A 9,522-nucleotide genomic window follows, 5' to 3' on the forward strand; every position below is an offset into this window, starting at 1 on the left:
TTAAAAGCAATTTAACAATCCAAATTCAATTTAATCAATCAATATTAAAAGCAAACATATATCTTAGATAGCATAAATTAAATCGAATTCAATAAAAAAAAGTCGATTTCGTTCCAAAATAGTAGTGATATCAATATTTGCATTTGAAATACAAGAAAGAAAAAATCCAAGTCATTTTTTAATCGAATTAAAAATCAAAAAATCCCATTTGATTTTTTTTGAAAAGTAAATTTATATTAAAAAAAAATTCTTTAAAGTCTTGATTTTTTTACTTAATTAATTTGTTGTTTGAAAATATCTATCTATCTCTTTACGATTAAAAACCATTGGTTATCTAAAAGGAGAAAATTATGAAAAGAGATGCATTGTTTGAGCGGGGTAAATGTTGCTAGAAGAAGCGATTAGAAAATTTATTCGATGTTTGGAGAGAATTTTAATAATAGCTGTGTATGTGTATTTTGGGATTTTAATCTTGGAATGTTTGCTCAAGACACAAGTTTTAATAACACCATTTTTTGCTTATTCACTTGGTCTTTCAATTTACTACTACACCAGGCTAGTTACGAAATCGCCCGGTTCACTTTTAGATTATAAAGGAATTGAGATTCGAAGTATTTGCGAGCGATGCAATCGACTTGAAAGCAATCGTACTTTTCATTGTGAATCATGTAATAAATGCTATTATAAACGCGATCATCACTGTCCTTGGGTTGGTAAGTGTATAGCTTCTGGTAATTACAAGGAGTTTTATTGTTTTATATCTTTTCTATTGTTCGCCTTAATTTTGAGAATTTTAAAGGGAAATGGATTTCGACAAACATTGTTCTTCCACAATTCACTTTTAGTCATACTGATATTGTTTTATGCTTGGATAAACTTTTTATTGTGTATCGATAGAACAATGATAGAATACCACAAAAATAACAATGATACGAATTTTGTAAAATACAGGACATCTTGGGCGAAAATGGAATACGATAATTATAAGTCTAGATTGATCGATCTTTTGTTAGATAACGAGGAATCAAATTTGATACTTATTTTTTTACCATTCATGTATAGAAAAACAATAGTTGTTTAACGAAAATGTATTTAGATAAATCCTTGTAAAAAAAATTTCAACTCTTACTTTAAAAAATCTAGATGCATTAAATTGGTTTTGATTTCATACATCATGCCGATTTTTAACTTGCTTATGACAATCAATGATATGGTATTTTTTTAATATTAAATAAATGGCTTAATATTAAAAGGATTAAATTATTAATGTGAGCCTTAGAGCCCACGAAAATCCAATTGACTTAAATAATTTAATTATAATGCATTTCAATTTTTCTGTTATTTTTATATTTAACTGGTTTATGATTTTTTATAACTCTTAGTTATAAATACTACAAAAGACACTGACCGAATATTTATTCTTATCTTTTCATATCACTACTAGTTTTAAATCATGTAGTTAAAATATTTTATGTATGATCAATAATATAAGTGAACATATTAATAGTCTAAATGTGCAATTTAAAACATTGAAGTAATATGTTTATCTGTTTAATAATCCACCAATTTGCACAACTCAACCGAAAAATGAATACTTTTGATATTATATTTCTTTCAATTTGACGGATATCTTAATTCGTAATCTAGAAGATGTTTTTTTAATAAACATGTCGCATTGATATTACAAATAATGGTTATGGTTTATGAATCTAGATGAACAACGAAATTAAAAACGAAAACCTATTGCTTCAAAAGGTATAATAATATTATAATAGAGACTTTCTGAATAAATACTACTCAGAAATATTAAATTGTAGGTTCGATTGTATAATTCCCCAAATGTAAACAATTTTTCTAAATCATATATTATAATTAATCGTAGACATTTCTAACACATTAATATACTTGCACAAAATTTATCATGTAAGTATAATTTTATCCAAAAATATCATCATGTTTGGAAATAAGTGTAGATTAAAAAGACATTCTCTTATCAATATAATATTTGATCGGTGCGATAAGAAGCTTTTTGCGCAAAGATTGAAATTTCTCGCTTCATGCTAGGAAAATAAGATTTCAAAACTTAGGCATACAAACACATCAAACTAATTAAAAATTGCTTATATTGATTTTGAGATGACATTAATATAAAATTTCAGTCAATTTTGGATTCGTGAACTCGAAATACGATGTAATCTCTTTTTTGCAGTCATTTAAACCGGGATTTCTCGTCAAGCATTTTATTTTTGGATAAAGAAAATACAAATGTGCCATTTAATGTTTTATTATTCACGTCTGTTCTAATAAATAGTACCGAAAATTCTAACTGATTATTTGAACATAATCTATCGCTTCATATATGAATAATACGATCAAAAAAATTAGAAGCGATTCATCAGTAATTATATATTTATAATGTTACAAAAAACCACAGGATAATATAAAATTTAAACTTTGACTCAATAAAAAAAAATTGAAAGTGGGGAAATTGTCGAAATTGTGCATTATTTTTATTAGAGAAAGTGAAGTTAGTATCCATGTCAAAGAAATTTATGTATAGCTTGGATAGATGTATGTAACATAAAAAAAATTCCCAAAATGTCACGATGAAATATTATTCGATACTGGGGTTTTAATTGCATAAATATTGTTTTAAGGTTTTTAAAGCTGGTGTATATAGATATTCCTCATGTGCGGGATTTTATGAAAATTAACATTATAAAATTTGAAACTAATGCTAATTTGTTTTTTAGATTAAATTAAAAAATTGATGCAAAATAAAAATAGCTGTACAGATGCTTTTAATTAAAATTTTTTTTGTCGGATAGTAATTAAATTTAAGCACATATACAACAATTTAATCATAAAAGGTAAATGAAAGAGCTCGAAGTCACAAACCAAATTGAGGCATATATTCAAACTATAGGATTGAGGAAACGCCTTGAACTGATAGGTCTTGAAAAGAGGAGGTATCGAATAAGACGTAGCTAAGAGTATTAATGTTAAGTGTGCATGGGAAATCAATTAAGTTAAGCTTTCAGAAAAAAACATAAAATTAGAATGTCGAAATCAACCCATCAATAAAAATTAAATAATAATTCAACAATAAATAAACGGTTTGGATTCGATTTGAAGATGTTCTGATGGTTCCTCTTCATTATAAGATTAAGAAATCATTTCATGATGCCTTGGAGTCATAATACGCAGTAAATATAACATTTTACACTCCGCCTCCGATTTTTTTCTGTAAATAATGCATATTAAACCAATAAAATTATTTATATGTTTAAATGATAAAAATTTTTTGTTGATTATTCCTTTTTATCAATATAAAAAAAAATAAAGATGTAAATCTGTTTATTATACTTTTTTTTGAAATATAAGATTTTTCCCAGTGACTTTGAGCATACGTCAAGATCCAATAAACTGTAATGTCGGGAAAATATTGTGATGTTTAATTTATGCATTTTAATAAACAAGTTCGGGAAATCTAAATTCTACGCGACATTTAAATCGAAGTATTCAAAGTATTTCATAAAAAACCTGTACAACTACTTTACTCAGAGTAGTATATATTTCCAGATTTTCGATACTCAAAAAAAATTATAATATAATAGTTAAACTCCCTTATACATGTTCTAATAGACCATATTGGATATTGAATGCAGATAAATAAAATCATACTTAAATAAAATGACATAAATACTTTTTCCTAATCACAGAAAAAATAGTAGGCTGAATTTTTTTCAGTATATTAACAATTATTTCTAAAACTTGAATATATTATGTATATTTTTTTATATGCTTATTTTATATTATATAAGGTTTATTTATTGTCTAAGTTTCTTCAATTCTAATATCTTATCTATTTCTAAGAATAGTCGGGAAAATGTGACTATTGCAAAACTCCTCATTGATATTTTCAAATCTTCCTTTGATATATACCCACCGAACAATAGTATTCTATCAAAAGATATAGCTTAGAGTTTCTTATTTTGTGATGTATAAGAGGTTTGATAGATTAAACTATAGAGCGCCAAATGTATTATGAAACTTTTCCGGTCATTAGAGTTACGAAAAAAAACCTTTACACATTCAATTTAAATTTAAAGCTTGATAAATTCTATAAATTTATATCTTCTGAATAAGAAAAACACATGAATTGTTAATTCTGGGCTTGTTAGGTATATAATAATTTATAATTTTACATGATTATTTTAATGAAATTTTTAAATACTGCATTATGAAGTGAATTTGTATTTTTAATAATAGTAGAATGTCTCTGTTCTAATAATCGTATTAAGAAATAATATTTTTAAAATTTAATGATTTCTGAATTTCGATTTTTATTGGACAACCATGTAATTTTTCTCGATAAGAAAGTAAATTTTTAAGCCATAATTATAATTGATCGACTAGCAATTTTAAATATTTAATTTACCGGAGTGAGTTTAATTAGAAAATTTACAGCTAAAATATAATCTATTCATTGGTAAAAATTGATGGATATATTAAAGGTAGTCAAAATTTAAAGATTAAAACAATCATAATTAAATGTTTAGTTTTGTAAATTTTTTATTTTATTAAGTACAATGGTAACCTATAAATATATTAAGCATGCTGATAAATAATTTTATGTCTTAGACCATAATATCCATTGAATATTAATTGTTTTTTTACTATGCACCAATCGTAAAATATATTCGAGCGAAATATAGTTGCCTTTTACTCACCATAACTTGTAAAGCCTCGGATAAAATATTTTAGTTTTGTTCTTCTGTGAGCTAAAGCAAATGATTATTATATATAATCACTTTATCATTTTACACCAGCAAAAAATCCTCACAAAAAAATATGACAGTTTTTATATTTAATCTTCTTATTTGCAAATGAAATTAAAAAAATTGTATTATATTGTTGTTATAATATTTAAAATCACAAAAATATGCTTATTTTCGATTCATGGTGTCCTTATATGCTCCAGATATCACTTAATTAGAAAAATTAAAAAAAAGCACAAGATCACAAATAACTAAAGACGCCATTCAAATTATATAATCATGGAAAATCCTCGTGCTAATAGGTCTTGAAAAGAGGGGAGATATCGAAGAGCATGTAAGAAAAGAGAATATAGCCAAGAATATAGATATTATGTGTCCACGTAAGACAGATAAGTTAGCCTTGAAGAAAAAATCTTCTATTATAATTACAAAATTAACACACAAATAAAATTAAATTTATAAAAATTTAAAGCAAACAACCCTTATATTTAAATAAAAACCTTTTATATATAAATTTGTTAAAAAAATTCAAATTCTGTATCAAAAACACATCAAGATCCTAATATAGCTGAAATAGTATTGGTAATATGTCTAAATTTTGAAATTGTTTAATTTGAGATCTTATTGTATCCACACATTATAAATTAATATGCATACATAAAATCATCTTAATGAAATAAAGAATTCCAAACGCCCAGTATTTTGTAATTTTAATTTTTTAAGATTTTATTGTGATGCATATTCACTGTATTAATATAAAATTGTCTTAAGTATATATAAAGACAAGGAATTATTCTTTATTATTTCTTTGCAATCACCCAAAATTTGGTGTAGTTTTTTTTATCGTTTTTGATGCCCAAATTTTGGCAAAATATCATGTGTTAGATATCACGGAAAAGGCATTGAAGTGTATTTCAAACCGAATGGACATTTAATTTGGGAAATAAGGCTTAACAATAAAAATAAATTTTAAATAACAAGGGCTCGGTGCCGCTGTTATTTTAGAAGTGCTTTATTAAGGTTTGAATTCTACTGCAACTCACCCTTGAATTCATCGAATTTACTCAAATGAGAAATACCCACTAGGGGGTCTGTCGAAACTAGAAAGTAAAACCATAAAAAATTTGAAAGTTGTGAATAAATTAAAAGGTTGGTGTGAAAACGCCCAAAATGTGACCGAACATTTTTTGAATCCTGATTCGTTCAGCAAATATATGATTGAGCGTAGAATGGCTGTAGTAACATAATAACCAGCAACGGATGTAAATGGAATCACATGGCTATTCATATAAACTACAGCCTGGTAAAACAGGTCTAATATATTGAAATCCATCCTGATTAGAGGAAATCTGAAAGACTACATGGGGGAGTATAAAAGATAAACGAAAAATTCCTAATAGTCATTAGCGAACACCTAAAAATAATATATATACGAGTAAATATAAAAAAATAGGTAAAACGCTCGAATTTTAATAACCATACGATTATAATATTAAATCGCAAAATAAGGGCCTGCCTGATATTGTTTAAATAAAGAAAAAAAAAGGTAATACAAAAATTAAATCAATTTTTTTTTAATTCTAAGGAAGGTATAATCAATCTATTTTTTTAAATGATAACCGATGGGGCTAAATGTATTTACAGCTCTAGAACTATAGTGTTTGGTATAAACATGAAGACACCGAACAGTAATAAATTCGTGTGAAATATACCAAAAGTAAATGTGATTTGTTTAGCAACTTTAAACTTAAAATGATTCAATTGATATGCCGGTAAAGCTTTAGAAGACCATTATTTTAATGTTATGAATTGATTACTGTTCAGCTTTTACCATCGAACTTTCGGATTTACTGCTGTTAACTGGGATTTATTACAATCAAATTCAGAAAAAAAGAAATCAAGAAATATAAAATGACATCAAAATAATAATAATAAATATAAAAAAAGAAAAATATGAGCTTGCAGTTTATATTGAATGTAATTAAAACAGCTGGACTCAGTACTGCGTTTAGAGGTGCATAAAATTGAAAAAATGATTTTCGAGTTTGGATTAAAAAATTATTTATTATAAACTATGCAGTAAAAAGGCACTATAAGTTTTTTCATCAATTCATTTAAGAAATAAACGATAATATTATCACTGTCTATCTAAAGCGATAAAAATTACTCGAGCATCATAAATTTATTCACTTTCAAAATAACAGCATAATTATTCCTTTTTCAACTATTCAAGCATTTAAGTTTCGATTTGGTTTTTTGTTTAAAAATGTAAATGAACCTAATTTCAATTTCCTTATAAAATACAGGAGATTAAAATAGAGCTTCAAAAAATGCATCTCTTTTATGCATGCTTTTTTAGAAACAATTAGACATATCCTAATTTTTTGCTATGCTTATTTTTGAACCATCACGCTTAGTATGATATAGTCTTCAGTGCTAATCATCATGTGACTCAGACTAAAATACCGATTATTTTATGATATTATCGAGTCAAAATATTAGTGAAAAATCATTTTATTAAATTATACTGATATCTCCAACACAAAATTGAAAATACATCATTTTACAATCAAGCACATAATTGATATTTCCAAAAAAGATAATTTCTAACATTTTCATTCTACATCTCATGTTTATTGAAATTAAGCATAAAAACGTGTAAATAAAATATTTTACCAATATTTATTGACCTCATGATCTAAATTGTATATTTAAAAAAATAGCCTATATATTTTATTATCATGCAAATATATTATTTAAAAATGCATATGTTTCGGTATAATTTATATTCTATAGATTATTCCATGGAAATTTAAATAAATATACCCCCTTTACTTATTACTATTATTCGAATATATTATATTGTTTGAATCGGTCAAAATCAAATTCGTAAAATATATTGCATTTAAAAAAGCCAAATCATATCATTGCAATATTTTTTTTTACACTTGTTTAAGAGTATTATGCATGGTATCCGTTTATTACAAAATATAAAATTCCAATTAAATAAATGTGAACAGAAGTAATCTCAAAAGTAAAAAATTTTTATACTGGGAATTTGTGTTAATTTTAAATTGTTGTTCCTTCTCATACCAATATTATAACATTTGCTTTAAATTCAATAAGCTATTAATTCAAATAATTTTTATTCATTGTCGAGACGTAATGCTTATGATGCATGCGATTCGTTAAATATGCCTGTATATAAAGCTTATAAATTATAAAATTTAGGGAATTTGTCGATTTTATATGGATTTTTAGTTTTTAACTTATAAAAAAAATTATTATAAATATCTTTTTATATTCGTTCTCTATAAGGCATTTATATTACCTATTTTTATTTATGATGTAGTTTGTAATGAAGTATTATATTCATTCAAAAAATTATAAATTCAGAAATAATAAAAACCATTATTTATTGCCGTTCTATACTTATCTAGAAAATTGCATCTTAAAACTATTCAATCTAATAAACATAATTTTTGATTGTCCGTTATTTATGATTGAAAAATTATATGTGATCAGTAATATTACATATTCTCAAAAATTTCAGGAAAAATTTCGGTATTTTATTTTCATCATATAAATTGAATAATAAATTTTGCAGTTATATTGCATTATTAAATATCGTAATATGAATGTTTTATTTGAGTTAAAAAGATTTAAATACACAGAAACTATATTCTTTACACTATTATATCGAGTGATATATGTCCGGGAAAGATTATAGTTTCTGTGTATATCTAAAAAATTTGTTAATATTTGAAACAAATTACAAAACCCTCTGAAAATTATGATTTAAACGAAGTTATTATATTAAATAAAATTCAATATTTTTCCATATAAATATTTATCGATTTTAAAAATTATACAATATCAAATTAAAAACATTTATATCTTTTATTTCATATAAAGAAAAAATTCGAAAACAAAAAAAAACATGAATATATTTCAAAAAAAAATACTGTCATCAAAATACAAATTTTCAAATAGAAAAGACCATTTAAAAATTGTGGTTTATTTTTAATAATGTATATTTAATAAAATTCTATTTAACTTGGTTTAGCTACATATTTTGAGCTGAAATATTCTTAGTTGTGTATTACTTCGACACTCGTGTTTATATCAGTCATTGTGGGGTATTTTTTAGCAGCAGTGGTCGCTAAATAAATCTCAATTGCGATATTTTATTTTATTAGAGCAGAATTATAATAAATCGAAACGAGGATCTACATTTTAAGCATTATTTTTGAAATTATGAAAACGTTTTTTTTGCATGTTATTAGCTGATCATTTATATTTTTATCACCCACATTCTTTCGGTTATCAATATAATTTTATGTTCCACGCTAATAACCATTTACTGACGCTTATAATTTCCTTGATATGCATAATCTTATGGTTTTTATAAAAAATATTATTGTAATGGTTAACAGAATTTATTTTCATTGTCTTAAAGAGAAATAAATTAATTTTTAATTTTTTATTGAAAACACTACGATAGAGGGCATTCAAAACTTATTTGTAGGGTGGATATAAAAAGCTTCATACTTTCTAGAATCTTGCCATATAGTTAAATATTATATTATTCCTCACAGTAGAGTATATTCCATGTGTTAAATGGGTCTAAGAACAAAGACTTTTGAAATAGTTTAGAATTTGCATTTATCACGAATAAATTAATTTTCTATGATTATAAAAATAATATAACAATCTATGTAATCCATTTATATTCTTTAAT

Source organism: Rhyacophila brunnea, unplaced genomic scaffold (assembly GCF_057557595.1).
Source record: "Rhyacophila brunnea isolate RB1 unplaced genomic scaffold, BYU_Rbru_1.0 scaffold_167, whole genome shotgun sequence".
Classification (NCBI taxonomy): Eukaryota; Metazoa; Arthropoda; class Insecta; order Trichoptera; family Rhyacophilidae; genus Rhyacophila; species Rhyacophila brunnea.